General features: G+C 41.9%; 1 long non-coding RNA gene across 1 annotated transcript in view; it reads right to left on the reverse strand.

The window, feature by feature from the left end:
• Positions 1-5373: 5373 nt before the first annotated feature.
• LOC141993142 (uncharacterized) overlaps positions 5374-14112 on the reverse strand; it is a 94913-nt gene continuing 86174 nt past the window's right edge. Inside the window, exon 3 of the long non-coding RNA XR_012640790.1 lies at positions 5374-5456. This is a non-coding gene — a long non-coding RNA (uncharacterized LOC141993142). The remainder of the gene's footprint in view (positions 5457-14112) is intronic.

Here is a 14112-nt window from a genome sequence, read left to right on the forward strand (position 1 = left end):
TTTTTTCCCCTTTTATCCTAATTGAAAATGAAAATTTTATTAACAAATAATTTTGCTCCTAATTTTAGTATTGTCAAGGTTCCTTCCCCACTCTGAACTCTAGGGTACAGATGTGGGGACCTGCATGAAAGACCCCCTAAGCTTATTCTTACCAGCTTAGGTTAAAAACTTCCTCAAGGTACAAACCTATGCTGCCACCACCAAGCATGTTAAACAAAGAACAGGGAAAGAGCCCACTTGGAGACGTCTTCCCCCCCAAAATATCCCCCCAAGCCCTACACCCCCTTTCTTGGGGAAGGCTTGATAAAAATCCTCACCAATTTGTATAGGTGAACACAGACCCAAACCCTTGGATCTTAAGAACAATGAAAAAGCAATCAGGATCTTACAAGAAGAATTTTAATTAAAGAAAAAGTAAAAGAATCACCTCTGTAAAATCAGGATGGTAAATACCTTACAGGGTAATCAGATTCAAAACATAGAGAATCCCTCTAGGCAAAACCTTAAGTTACAAAAAGACACAAAAACAGGAATATGCATTCTATTCAGCACAACCTATTTTACCAGCCATTTAACAAAAGGAAATCTAACGCATTTCTAGCTAGATTGCTTACTAACTTTTTACAGGAGTTCTGAAGAGCATTCCTGACCTGGTCCCAGCAAAAGCATCACACAGACAGACAGACATTTTGTTACTCCCCCATCCCCCCACTCCAGCTTTGAAAGTAACTTGCCTCCTCATTGGTCATTTTGGTCAGGTGTCAGCGACGTTATCCTAGCTTCTTAACCCTTTACAAGTGAAAGGGTTTTGCCTCTGGCCAGGAGGGATTTTATAGTTCTGTATACAGAAAGGTGGTTACCCTTCCCTTTATATTTATGACAAGTATGCCACACTATCAAAATAGCATCTGTTACAGACACCTTTTTCTGAATGGCTCCTTAAGAATAATCCCAAATATCTGGGAAATGATGGGTGGTACTTGCTCTTTGTTTCACTACATTCAAGCAAGATACTTCATAACTCATTAAAAAAAGAATAAAACACAACACACACATCTCAGTGCATTGCACTGTAACTCACAAAGGAAATCAGAGAATATCTTTTTGGTGAAGGATGAATGAAGAGTTTACAAGGTGACTAGATCTCTGAGGAAAAATAATAAAAGACAGAGGTTAAATATCTAGAATACAGGGACCTGCAATTAAATATTTCAGATTCTGATTGAATAGCATTTGCTCCACATCTCTTGTAAGACAGGAGTTTCAACCAAAATTACTTTTTAGATTATACTGTACTCCTAGTAAATTAAACAAAATTAACTATATCCTGTCTTCTGAGTGCTGAAAGAACTGTATTGCATAGGCTTCTTCATTACATCTTTATTAGTCTTACCCTTATATTTCCAATATTTGATGATTGGTCAAGACCAGAATTTTTCAAATAACTGGATTCAATCTTCCACTCAAACCAGCTATATTACTTGTGGGTATTTCCCTTAACACTGATTTAATGAACTTCTGCAAAGATTAATGAAGTTGCTTGTTTCTTGCTGCCAAGTCATCACACAGTCATGGAATCAGGGGAATCCAAGCAAATCAAAAGAATGTTCATGTTAATGCTGTATACAAATTGTCACTTGCTACTTATTGTTACAAGAATCTATTTTACAGTTATATACATAAGAAATTTCCTTAATTGCAGCAGGCCCATTTTTTTTAAATAAAATACTCTTTCCATGTAGTATGTAATTGCCAATATTTGCCACTTAGCAGTGATTCATGTTTCATGAAAGGTGACAAAATGAATCACTAAGCAAGGCCCAACATTGCTTCCTTTCACAGACTCTCCTTATGAAATTATTTCTTCTTCTTACTTGATTGTGTGATATTTTGTCTGTGGCTGGACAACTATATCTGTTTTCACATTCTTTATTCCTATGATTGTTCTTGTTTTCCATTATCATTTTATGGGCACTCTTGAATTATTTGTTTTTTGTTGGCCTTTAGGTTAATAAGAAAATGTTAGGTAGTTAATGAATTTGGATGGGGGTTGCTTCATGACTGCATCATCCTATAGCCTCCTTAGTAAGGAAACTTTCCTACTTCCAATACAAACATTTTTGATTATTTTTAATTGCTTTTTAAAAAACTAGCAGTACTCTTTTTAAGAGACTTTCACTCTGTCTGCTACAGAGACTCATAACACTGACCCTAACCCTTCAATGTTTAGTGCATGGATGGACTGTTGCATCCATGTAGTTCTCCTGTTAAGCCAACAAATCTTCATGAAGACTCAGTAGACTGTAAATCTCTACTTATTGGAGGATCTGCACTATAATGACGTAAAGGTAATGATTAGGGCCTCTCTCTAAAAAGTGCATTAAATGATATTGTGTGTAACCAAGGGAAAAAACATTTAATATTTTGTTGTATATTATTTCCTGGTGCATTGTGTTAATTGGACTTTCCTATATATTACAGGCTTGATGCAGGGTCTTTATTATACAATTGTATAAAAGGGTATGTGCAAATCCTGCCAGCCCTTCAACAGTCATACTATCTGTCACCTGTACAAGAATGATGAGGTAAAATAAGAACTAACTACAATATATATTATTTTACAGTAACAGTGTAATAAAACCTTGCTCACAGGACTGTAAAGCAGAAAGTAGGAGATATCTAAAAACGGCAAAAGAAAAAAAAATAACAAAGATTAGGATTGATTGTGGTCATTCTGCCTTCCAACATATCTGTGGACCAGCTCGAACATTCCCTTTTACTTCCTGTGTTATATTCTTCCAACCATGTATTTTTTCATAACATTGTTGAATGATGGCTTTGTTATATTCATAGAGGGCCAGATTGCTCCCTCACTGTAAGGAAAACTCTGTGACACGCTGTCATAAATATAAAGGGAAGGGTAACCACCTTTCTGTATACAGAACTATAAAATCCCTCCTGGCCAGAGGAAAAAACCCTTTCACCTGTAAAGGGTTAAGAATCTAGGATAACCTCGCTGGCACCTTACCAAAATGACCAATAAGGAGACAAGTTACTTTCAAAGCTGTGGGGCAGGGGTGGGGGGACAAAGGGTCTGTCTGTCTGTGTGATGCTTTTGCCGGGACCAGGTCAGCAACTGGCCAGGTCAGCTCTTCAGAACTCCTGTAAAAAGTTAGTAAGCAATCTAGCTAGAAATGCATTAGATTTCCTTTTGTTAAATGGCTGGTAAAATAGGTTGTGCTGGATGAAATGTATATTCCTGTTTTTGTGTCTTTTTGTAACTTAAGGTTTTGCCTAGAGGGATTCTCTATGTTTTGAATCTGATTACCCTGTAAGGTATTTACCACCCTGATTTTACAGAGGTGATTCTTTTACTTTTTCTTTAATTAAAATTCTTCTTGTAAGATCCTGATTGCTTTTTCATTGTTCTTAAGATCCAAGGGTTTGGGTCTGTGTTCACCTATGCAAATTGGTCAAGGTTCCTTCCCCACTCTGAACTCTAGGGTACAGATGTGGGGACCTGCATGAAAGACCCCCTAAGCTTATTCTTACCAGCTTAGGTTAAAAACTTCCTCAAGATACAAACTTTGCCTTATCCTTGAATCCTATGCTGCCACCACCAAGCGTGTTAAACAAAGAACAGGGAAAGAGCCCACTTGGAGACGTCTTCCCCCCAAAATATCCCCCCAAGCCCTACACCCCATTTCCTGGGGAAACTTGATAAAAATCCTCACCAATTTGTATAGGTGAACACAGACCCAAACCCTTGGATCTTAAGAACAATGAAAAAGCAATCAGGATCTTACAAGAAGAATTTTAATTAAAGAAAAAGTAAAAGAATCTTTTGCCTCTGACCAGGAGGGATTTTATAGTTCCTGTATAGTTTTATAGTTCTGTATACAGAAAGGGGGTTACCCTTCCCTTTATATTTATGACACACTCCTTTGCAGAGTTTTCCCCAGATCTTCTGGCACAGTCAGCAGCTTTGCACTCCATCCTCTCTGGATCTCTTGAAATCTGCACATATTTTGAGGAATTTGCTTGAGACCCATCCTGGTGGAAGCCATTCAGGTGCCATGCCATATTTTATAAATTTTTGTCAGCATTCTGGGGCTTCCCTCCCCTTCTGGCTACAGCCCCAGGATCCCTCCTGAGAGACCTAGGCTACACAGGCACCAGCTTTCCTTGGCGTCGGTGGATGCTTGTGCCCTCCCACCCCCGGCCCTGCCCCAACTCCACCTCCTCCCTGCCCCTATTGGACCCCTTCCCAAATGCCCACCCCAACCCCACCTCTTCCCCAAGCATACCGCGTTCCTCATCTTTCCCCGTCCCTCCCAGTACTTGCCACGCGAAACAGCTGTTTCATGGCGCAAGAGATGGGAGGGAGGGGGAAGAAGCAGGATGTGGCGCGGCACTCAGGGGAGGGAGAGGAGGTGGATGTGGGCTGGGACAGGTCGGGGAACTGATGGTCGGTGCAGAGCACTCACCAATTTTTTCCCGTGGGTGCTCCAGCCCCAGAGCACCCATGGAGTCGACACCTATGCTAGGCTATATTAAATTATCCTTGACTTCCCAATGTGTTGGTAAGGGGTTCATGTAATAGGACCTGGTAGTGTCTGCTGAATATTCCCCAACATATACACATCCCAGACTCAGCCTGGAGCAATCCACATAGTACTGTGAGCTGGAAGATGATGATGTGAAGGTGAGCAACCCCTCTCTTTTCTGTGTTGAAATAGGAAGATCCATGCAATTCACAGCATATCTCTTCTGTGCGTGCATCCTCATAGTGTGACCTAACCCACGTAATTCAATATGTTTATTCTTCTTCAGCTCTGCAACAAAAACCCTGGTGGAATCAGGGGAGAGTTTTGAAATTCAAATGCTTCTGTTATTATTGTTGGTTTAATTTTATAGAATTGCTTTTGGTATGGAAAGCTGCAAAAATTAAATCAACTAAGAGACCTAGGGTCATTTTTTATTCAAATTTTAATCATATACCAGAAAAAATATTCTGCTTCTGATGTAACCATGTTACCAAGTAGGATACATGCAACATGCAGGAGTGGTTGCTTTAAATAGTTATTTTTATTGATAATATTATGCAAACACTTTTGAATAGGCCCCAATTCAATAAGGTAGTAAAGCACGTGGCTAATGTTAAGCATTTGCGCGGTCAAAGAGGTTACCCATGCACTTAAAGTTAGACATTTGCTTCATTACGTTGAGTTAGGGCCTTATTTTCTATTTCACTATTAGAAATTTTTAGAACAGTTTGGGACTGCACAGCTCATAAGATTGCTGCAGTGGTTGGACATAAAGCTGCTTATTTACTGCTTCATTCAGCATTCTGACGGTTTCTCTTCCAGTTCTTTTCCCAGATTAGATAGTAGTCATAGAATGAGCTGAGGAATAAGATGATCACAGTGGACTGGGACTCAGATGAGTGACTGAGGCTGTGGAAGATAGGGGAAAGTGTATAGATTTGTTGCATGTCTGATTTTATAGTAAATAAACTGTTTTCAAATGGTTACAGTCCAAGCTTTAAAAACTTCTATTCTAAAAGTAGGAATAATAAACTTGTATGTGTAAATAAATAAATAAATAAAAATAGGCACACCAGAGAAAACAGAATTCTGTAAATTCTGTAAAGCTGTCAACATAAGCCCAAAAGAAAAAACCCTTCAGGTACATAAAGATGCTAATACAGCCTTCAGAGATTTCTCTCATTTTGGATTCTGCCTAGTAAGAGCCTGTGGTCCACATGGCAAACACCCACACAATTAATAGGATATTCTGTTCCTCTACATGCACTAGAGATATGATCAGTCAGGAGAAAAAAGAGCCATATCTGCTCTCAAGGTAAAAATATAAAATTATGCATTGCCTATTGTAAACTCTGACAATGAAGTGTTGCTTAATTTTTACTGGTCACTATGTGAGTCTTTAAAAGGTAGGAAAAGACCAGTTTTGTAAACAGAGCACTGTATCCATGGCAATGTTCAATTACACTTTTAACTTATCTACTGTGATGGTACACAAAACTCATACTGGGCAACATAGAGTTAATGATTGACTGTGCGTTCAGGTGGTTCTGATCTGCTGCACCTGTGGGAAATGTCAGAATAGGAGGGAGAAAATAGAGGAACCCAGCTCAGTTGGTGTCAGACCAGCAACAAGAACAGATCTCCTGTCCTTAGCTCCTGGAGCAAGGCCTGGCTAAAGACACGGGCTCAGCTGACTGCTCCCTGATGACCTGTTGTGGATCCACTTATGATGGGACTATTCTTTTGACACTAGCCAGTTAGCCCAGTTGGGGCCTCCAATTTTACAGAAGCCCTTTAAGTATGATGCCCAATCCATGGGAAATTACATTTCTAACTACTTCATTTGTGTATATTGACAAACAAGAGTGGACTATCCGGGGTTCAGATGGAGGGCTGAAACCTGTTAAAATTGGACTGAAGCATCCAGACACCACGAAGCAGATGTGTGGGTGAGTCCTGGGGCCTGGCATGGGAACTCTGGTGCCAATATGGTGATGAATTCAGGCAACCTTCCCACCCTGGAGAAGGAGAGGACTGACTAACCCAGATGATCAAACACTCTTGATCGAAGGCTGTGGCACTCTGGACCTAAGGGACAGTGACAATATATATCTAGAGCATCTAATGAAGTAGATGACTGAGAACCAGCAGCATGAACAGGGAGCCCCGCAGCGTTTGCAACTCCTGCAGCAAATGGCTGCCCAATAGCAAGAGCTGGTTCAGGATTTAGGGGTGCAGTAGCAGAAACAGCAGCAAATGTTGGTCCAAAAGGTAATGGCCTTATTGCAGCCTCAAGGATCCCTCAGTGCTTCCCTCCTGGAGTTGTAGGCCCTGTCTGAGACATGTGACTATGCCAGTGAAACTCACAAAAATGACCCCCAAGGATGACCAGAGGCTTTCCTGGTAATGTTCAAGTGAGTGATGATGACAGCCCAATGGCCACCTGAGTAATGGACCATCCTATTACCACTTTACCTGACTGGACCAGCACAGGCTGTGTCCCCCTCATTGAAAGTTGTGGCTTCCCAAATCTTCCACAGACAAAAGTGACTACACTCAACTAGCTTGACATCATTGAGGTGACTTTCTGACAGAAGTTCCATGAAGAAAAATACCCCTGTCCATGAAGTGGCCCAGAAATTGATAGGCCTGTGTTGGAAGTGGTTTAACCTTGACATTGGGACTGGAGTTGGGGCAAATTAGCTCACTGTGGAGGAGCAGTTTGCCCTCATACCCCAGCTGGGGGTAGGAACTAGTTGCTCAAACACTGACCTGAGGCCAATGAGGCCCCTCTACTCAAAGGAGAACCTAGCCAGGAGAATCAGCGGTCTGAGAGCCTGGTGTTGGACTGGCCATTCTCCAAGGAGTAAGCATATCACAATACCCAGGACTGGCCTTCTTTGGTAAACCCCGGCACTCTAGACTGAAGCCCAGACAAGGGCCATTGGGACTGCAACAATCTCCTCTGCAGGGAATCCAGGGGTCAGAGAAGATGAACCTCAAAGAGAGGGGCTTCCTCAAACATTAGGCTCAGGGTCAAAACCCATCCAGCTAGCAGTGGGGGTTTTCTTTTCGTGTGGGTGCCCAGGTCACCTGTATCATGATTGTCCCTATATGATTATGGACAGGTGTGGTTGGTGGAAAGCCAAGCCCATGAGTGGACCCGAGCTAAACTAATTGTCCCTGTTTGGGTAAACTGGACATAGGTGACAGGCCTGGTGGATTCCAGGATTTGGCCAGACCCTGCTCCAGGACAACCACGTCCCAAACCCTCAGGCCCCCGACAGAGTCTATCTTTCTTCAATATATTTATGGGGTGGTAAAACAGTTTCCCACTGTATGCATGCAATTGACTGTAGGGGAAAACACAACCTTGTAGTGAGGATGGCCTACCCCCATTCTTTAGGGTGGGCTTGAGAGCATGTCTCAGGGGTACTGGGAGATGCTAAGACAGCCTCACAGCTCCCAGAGGAGTTAACTCAGGGAATCCTGGGAGAAGGGGTCTCAATACGTGGGATGTTGGCAGGTATAGGCAAGGAGCTGGACCTTGAAGTGTGGGTGTCTAGTCATGGGATGTTCCCTCAGAAGGTCCACCAAATGATAAAAAGATGAGTATAGGATAAGGATAGATTTTGTCAGACCCTTAAATATAGTGCAGCTGGGTATAAACATGTATTTTTTATAGTTGATTATGCCACCCAAATATGGAAGCAATCCCAACGGGAGCCCCCAGTGCAAGGTCTACGGCAATGGAACTGCTAAATGTCTTTGTCATAGTTGGGTTACCTAAGAAGACCCTCACTGATGAAGGCGCCAACCTTATGATTCAGCTGTTGAAGTAGGTATGTGATCTATTGGGGGAAAAAAAGACCCTGTGTATGTCTATCTATCTTCCACACATTGATTGTCTGAATAGTTCAACTAGAGCTTGGAAAACATGTTGAAAAAGTTTATTGCTATGGACTCCCACCATTAGGATCAGCTCCTCTTTTATTTGCTACTGGAGAGGTTCCCTTCCCCCCTCCGCCCCCTGCCCTCTGCCCATCCACTGGTTCTCTCTGTTCTAACTCTTGCTGCATGAGAGCTTGTTTGTTGCTCCTTAATCCCCTCAGCCAGAGCTGGGGCCCCAAACATCCTCTTCCTCTGACCATGATTCAATAAAGTCCAGTATAGATGCGGGTGAATGTTGGCCTGGAACAGATTGCCCAACTAAGACACCTTCTGAACACCTTCCCGATGGTGCTCTGGCCCAGACAAACACACCTTATTCAACATCATGTCCAAGGAGAGCAAAGAAAACACATCTGACAGAACCCTCTGCCACATCCCCAAAAATGTGGGTTGCTGTTATAAAAAGGACTTCTGCACCATGCTGGAGCAAGGAGTCATTGAAAATACAACAATGACTGGTGAATGTTATTGTATTTGTCCCTAAACCAGGTGGCACTACGTGGTTCTGTATACACTTTGGAAAAGTTAATTCTGTCTCCAAATTTGATGGCTACCCCATGCCCTGGGTGGACAAATTGCTAACCCAGCTGGATGAGGCCCACTCTATCACAATATTAGACCTAACCAAGCGATTTTGGCAGATTCAGCTTATGCCAGAATCATATGAGAAAACTGCTTCTGCCACCTTGTTGGGTCTTTGTGATATTAAGATTACCTCCTTTGGCCTCCATGGTGACCCAGTGATGCTCCAACAGCTCATGTACCTAGTCCTCCAGCCAATGGTACATATGCTGCAGCTTATTTAGACCAATGTGGTTATGTGTAACCAAGACTGGGAAACCCACCTTGAACAGGTCACCACCATCCTCCTGTCCCGATGGGAGGCTGGCCTAACTGCAAATCCAGTGAAATGTAAAGTCAGAAAAAGTTGAGACCTGGGCTATACTGAAGGAAAAGGCCAGGTCGGGCCTGACGTAGACAAAGTCTAAGCCTTGAAAGACCACCCAACCCCCAAAACAGCAACAACAACCCAGATCGAGAGGTTTTTAGGGCTCAACAGTTATTACAGCCAAACTCTGCCAATGTTATCTATGGTAGCTGCACCCCTCACAGACCTGATTAAGGACAGCAGTCCCAGGAAAGTTTGATGGTCTGAGGTCTGTGAAAGAGCTTTTCAGACACTCTGAAAGACCTCCTGTGTAAAGAGCCTGTCCTATTCAACCCAAACTTTTTGAAATAATTCATTTTGCAAACTGACATCTTGGAAGTGGGACTAGGGGCTGTGTTGTCCCAGAAAATATATTGAAAATAGTGGAAGTTAGGAGCCTAAAAATCTTTGAGGATCTGGGTCTAAATGGCGGGAAATGACCTCTCCCCATCAGTCATTACTTCATCATAAATTAATAATTTTATTATTCAAACATTTACCTTAGATCTCTGCAGTATGTGCTTAGTTACTGGGTCTAAATAATCTTAAAAACAATATCATCAGCATGCATGCATTACTTCCTGTTGCTGCTCCCACTGTAATCCTTTGTACCATACATCAATCAATCAATCCGATTAGCTGTGCCAAATTTTTCTAAGCAAGAAGAAATAAAAGGCGGAAATAAGGACAGAGCTGTCTGGTGCAGCTTTGCAGATCAAATGATTTTGAGATCATTCCATTCGTGATGAGTGCAGCCTTAGGCAATTTTTTTTAAAAAAGGTGTCCTTGAAGCTAAATTTTGCTCACGCTTTGAAGAAATATATTCCATTTGGCTTAATGTCCTTTTTTTCTGAAGCAAGTGAAATAGTTACTGATGAGCTACAGATCTTCAATTTGTTAGCAATGCTTATTCAATTAAAAGTTTAGATCTGGAATAATAATTTTACATGAAAATGCCTGCAGCCCAACAGCCAAAACTTCTGCTATGATCTTGAAATCATAGTTGATTAGCCATAATTGGCCTATAACTTTAGCAACAAAAGAGATCGTTCTCTGAATCATAGAGATACTAAACAATTTGCATAAAGATGGAAAAATGTTCATGAACCTAATGAATAATTTTAATAAAGCCAACTTAGTTTTTTCTAATATTGTAAATTTGTTGTGTTTTTATTTTCCATATTTTCCCCTCTGAATACAAAGTATTTTTTTCCCTTGTGTGAGTAATAAGAAGTCAATTATATCACAGAGCAGTAAAATGGGAAGTCTGAACCAAAGGCATGTAAATGGTGAATGTGTGTTTTAAACAATGTGATTTATCCATGTGCATGGCAGCATGAAGGTGAGCCAAATATAGCTAAGGTCTTCTGAGCAAAATGAGGCTCTTAAGGGTATGTCTACACTGCAATAAAAGCATGTGGGGCACCAAGTCGCAGAGCCCAGGTCAACTGACTTGGGCTCATGGGGCTTGCACTGTGGGGCTAAAAATTGCTTTGTAGACATTCAGGCTTGGGCTAGAGCCCTTGCTCTGATACCCACTCTCCTCACCCAAACATCTGCACTTCAATGTTTAGCCCTGCAGCACAAGCCCCATAAACCTGAGTCAGCTGAGTCCGGGCCATTACACGGGTCTTTTATTGCAATGTAGATGTATCCATAAGACCGGTACTGGGTCTAGAGCAGGATAATAAGTTCAGAAGAATGACTGACTTGTAGTGTAAACTCAAAAACCAAAATAAAATGTTCTCATCAAAACTGAACTGCAGAAAAACTTGGAAGGATGAGAATGACTGTAAATGAGTGCTCTATCCCGAGCTTCACTGCTCCCTATTCTATAGTTCAATCTATGTCACCACTCTTGAAAGCTTAGCCACAGAAGTTATTTCAGTTCTGTGTGGACCTGTATGTTGGAAACAGATATTGCCTGACCTATAAGACATATTTCTTTGCTTTTCCATTGAGTACATTTTGTACATTTTTGTCGGTTCCTGTTCCTGAAAGATTGACAGGGCTGGAGAATGAAATCCTCTGTTGTCCCCATACATGCATAACACATGCCGTTACAGTGAAATTTTTCCCACACTCCCTCAGCAATGTGCTGAAAGTCCAATGTGAAGAACTATAACTATCTGTAGCAGGCTAGCTTTGTCTGAATGCCTATTCATTACTCTGCTTCTTTGCTGAGCCTGTCAAGAAGAGCGTCATTTGTGTTGGTGGAATTATTTTGTGGATACTTTTTTACACGGAATTGGACTTAGACAAGCAATATGTAAGCCATCAAATGCTAATGTCTTTCAGCTGTAACTGACCTGAAATGGGTTTGAACCAGAGCCCTAAAGCTGAAACATACTATACTAATCCTGATTAATCATTTTCCCTTTCCTTTTCAACCTTAAAAATTGTGAGTACTTTTCGTCTGAACACCAAATAGCTTCTTTCTATGTAGAGTCTTGAAATCTCAGAGTTGAATTCCTGAACTGGGAATTTAGACTGTAATATTTGGGCCATCTGAACACTGATTAATAAGGGGCTTAAATTTAAACTGTGTGTGTGTGTGTGTGTGTGTGTGTGTGTGTGTGTGTGTGTGTGTGTGTGTGTGTGTGTGTGTGTGTAATCCCAAAAAAGCTGTGTATATAGCAGATGCACATTTTGGCTCAGATTCTTGGCAACTGCTAAGGAGAGCACTATACAGCTTAGGAGGTGAAGTGTAAAGGTGGCCTTTGTGTTCTGATCTGTACCAGGCCAGTCACCACCCAGCATAACTTAGAGCAGCATGAAGGTTGCAATGCTGCAAGTAGGAATTGCCAGGATAGAGAGAACTTGCTCATGCTCTCTTTGCCCGAACCACGCAGCAGGGATGAGGGGGAGGGATGTTGTTACACTAGCTCTATATACTACTGAGCTTACTATGCCCTCATACTTAGGTAAAGCTCTTACGACTGGCTCGGCTTGCTTTCGGGCCAGAATCCACCAGTCGTCCAAACCTAAGTGGCCACATTACACTCAACGATCTTGGCGGGAAGCGGTGTGGGCTGAGGAATGTGCCGGCCGCCCTTCCTGCAGCCCCCATTGGCCTGGAGCAGCGAACTGTAGCCAGTGGGAGCCACGATTGGCCGAACCTATGGACGCAGCAGGTAAACAAACTGGCCTGGCCCACCAGGGGCTTTCCCTGAACAAGTGGAGGCCCTAGTTTGAGACGCACCGCTGTACAGTAACTCAATGAAAAACTTATTTTATATATATGTAAAACCACTGCAGGACTACTTTCTCTCCCTGATTGTTATTCTTCTGCTATTAGAATAAATGTTATTGTTGTGGAAACAAAGCATTTGTTTCAGCAGTAGGCATTGACTGTACTATTGATCAAGAAAGCTATTACTAGACAAGTTCTTCTCAGTAGGGATTGCATTCCCATGCAATAGCAAAGCAAGAGTAAGTTGGCTGGTGATATTAAAACTGTGCTATCCTCCAGCTGAAAATGACTTCTGAGATGTACTCACAGCTGATTAACATCACTTCTGCCTCCCAGTTGTGGGTTGAAAATCTTTGGGGGTTTTCAGAAGAAGGGAGGAAAGGAGGTTTGGGATTCACCTATGGAAGAGTCCCATCTCACTTTGACTTAACCCACAATGTCTCTCACATTCATTGACTTCCCATATTAGCAATCTTTAGCCTTCCTCTAAAACATCAGCAAACAACCTAATTATAAATTGTTTTTTTGTGAAGCATGTGGAAGATGCCTGTAATATTTTATAAATACAATATGTACAGTTATGTGAGTACCAAGGGTTAGATTTCAACAAGAACTGTCTTGCAGGCAAGGAGACAATAAAGTACTATTCACCATACTTAATGGGACAATATAGGTGTGAGTCCCTTTGAAGTTGAACTCAGCAGAGGTAAATACCCTGGGCTTGGTCTAGGGGAGAAAAATGGACAAAAATGATATGCAACTATCTACAAATACTGGAGAAGCAATGGAAGGGAAGGAATTATTGACCTGGACATGCAGGGGAATGAAAGAGACACAGGGATGGATTTAACAGCAAAAGACATCAACTTTATTAACTTTAACAGGGGGTGGCCAGCCCTCCTTCACTAAATACCAGGCATTAATTTGGGTCCTATGCAGTGTTAAATGTCCTCCATGCCAAATAACCAGCATTCAGAGTTGGTTCTTCTCACCTATATCCTAAGATTCAGCGAGCGGGGAATGAGAGAAGACTTTAAGCATCCCTCAGTCTTCAAAGATTTACCCCTAGGTTAATAAGGACCCTGAGTAATCTCCTGAGATTCAGGTTTACCTTTGAGAGCTGGTCCCTTTGAGCCTGTCAGGCATACTAAATATTGACTAAAAGTTATGACAATATTACAAACTCACTTATAAATGTACAGCTTTTAATTTCCATCCTTTCCCCTTACTTACCTTAAGTCAGGACCCCCACTTGCTGCAAGGAAGGCAAAGAGTCCAGCGAACCCCTTCTGAATCATGCCCCATGGGAACAATTCCTTTCTGATCAGGGTGACCATACTTTCTGTTTTGGCCGGGACAGTCCTCTTTTTAGGTCCTGTCCTGGATATCCCAACTTTTTTTTGGCATTTGTTCCATTTGCTCTTGTCTGATCATTGGTTGGCAAGAGCAACCAGGAGCAATGTCCAGTTTTGCAAAAGAAAATGAAGTGTGCC

This window comes from Natator depressus, chromosome 1 (assembly GCF_965152275.1).
Source record: "Natator depressus isolate rNatDep1 chromosome 1, rNatDep2.hap1, whole genome shotgun sequence".
Classification (NCBI taxonomy): domain Eukaryota; kingdom Metazoa; phylum Chordata; order Testudines; family Cheloniidae; genus Natator; species Natator depressus.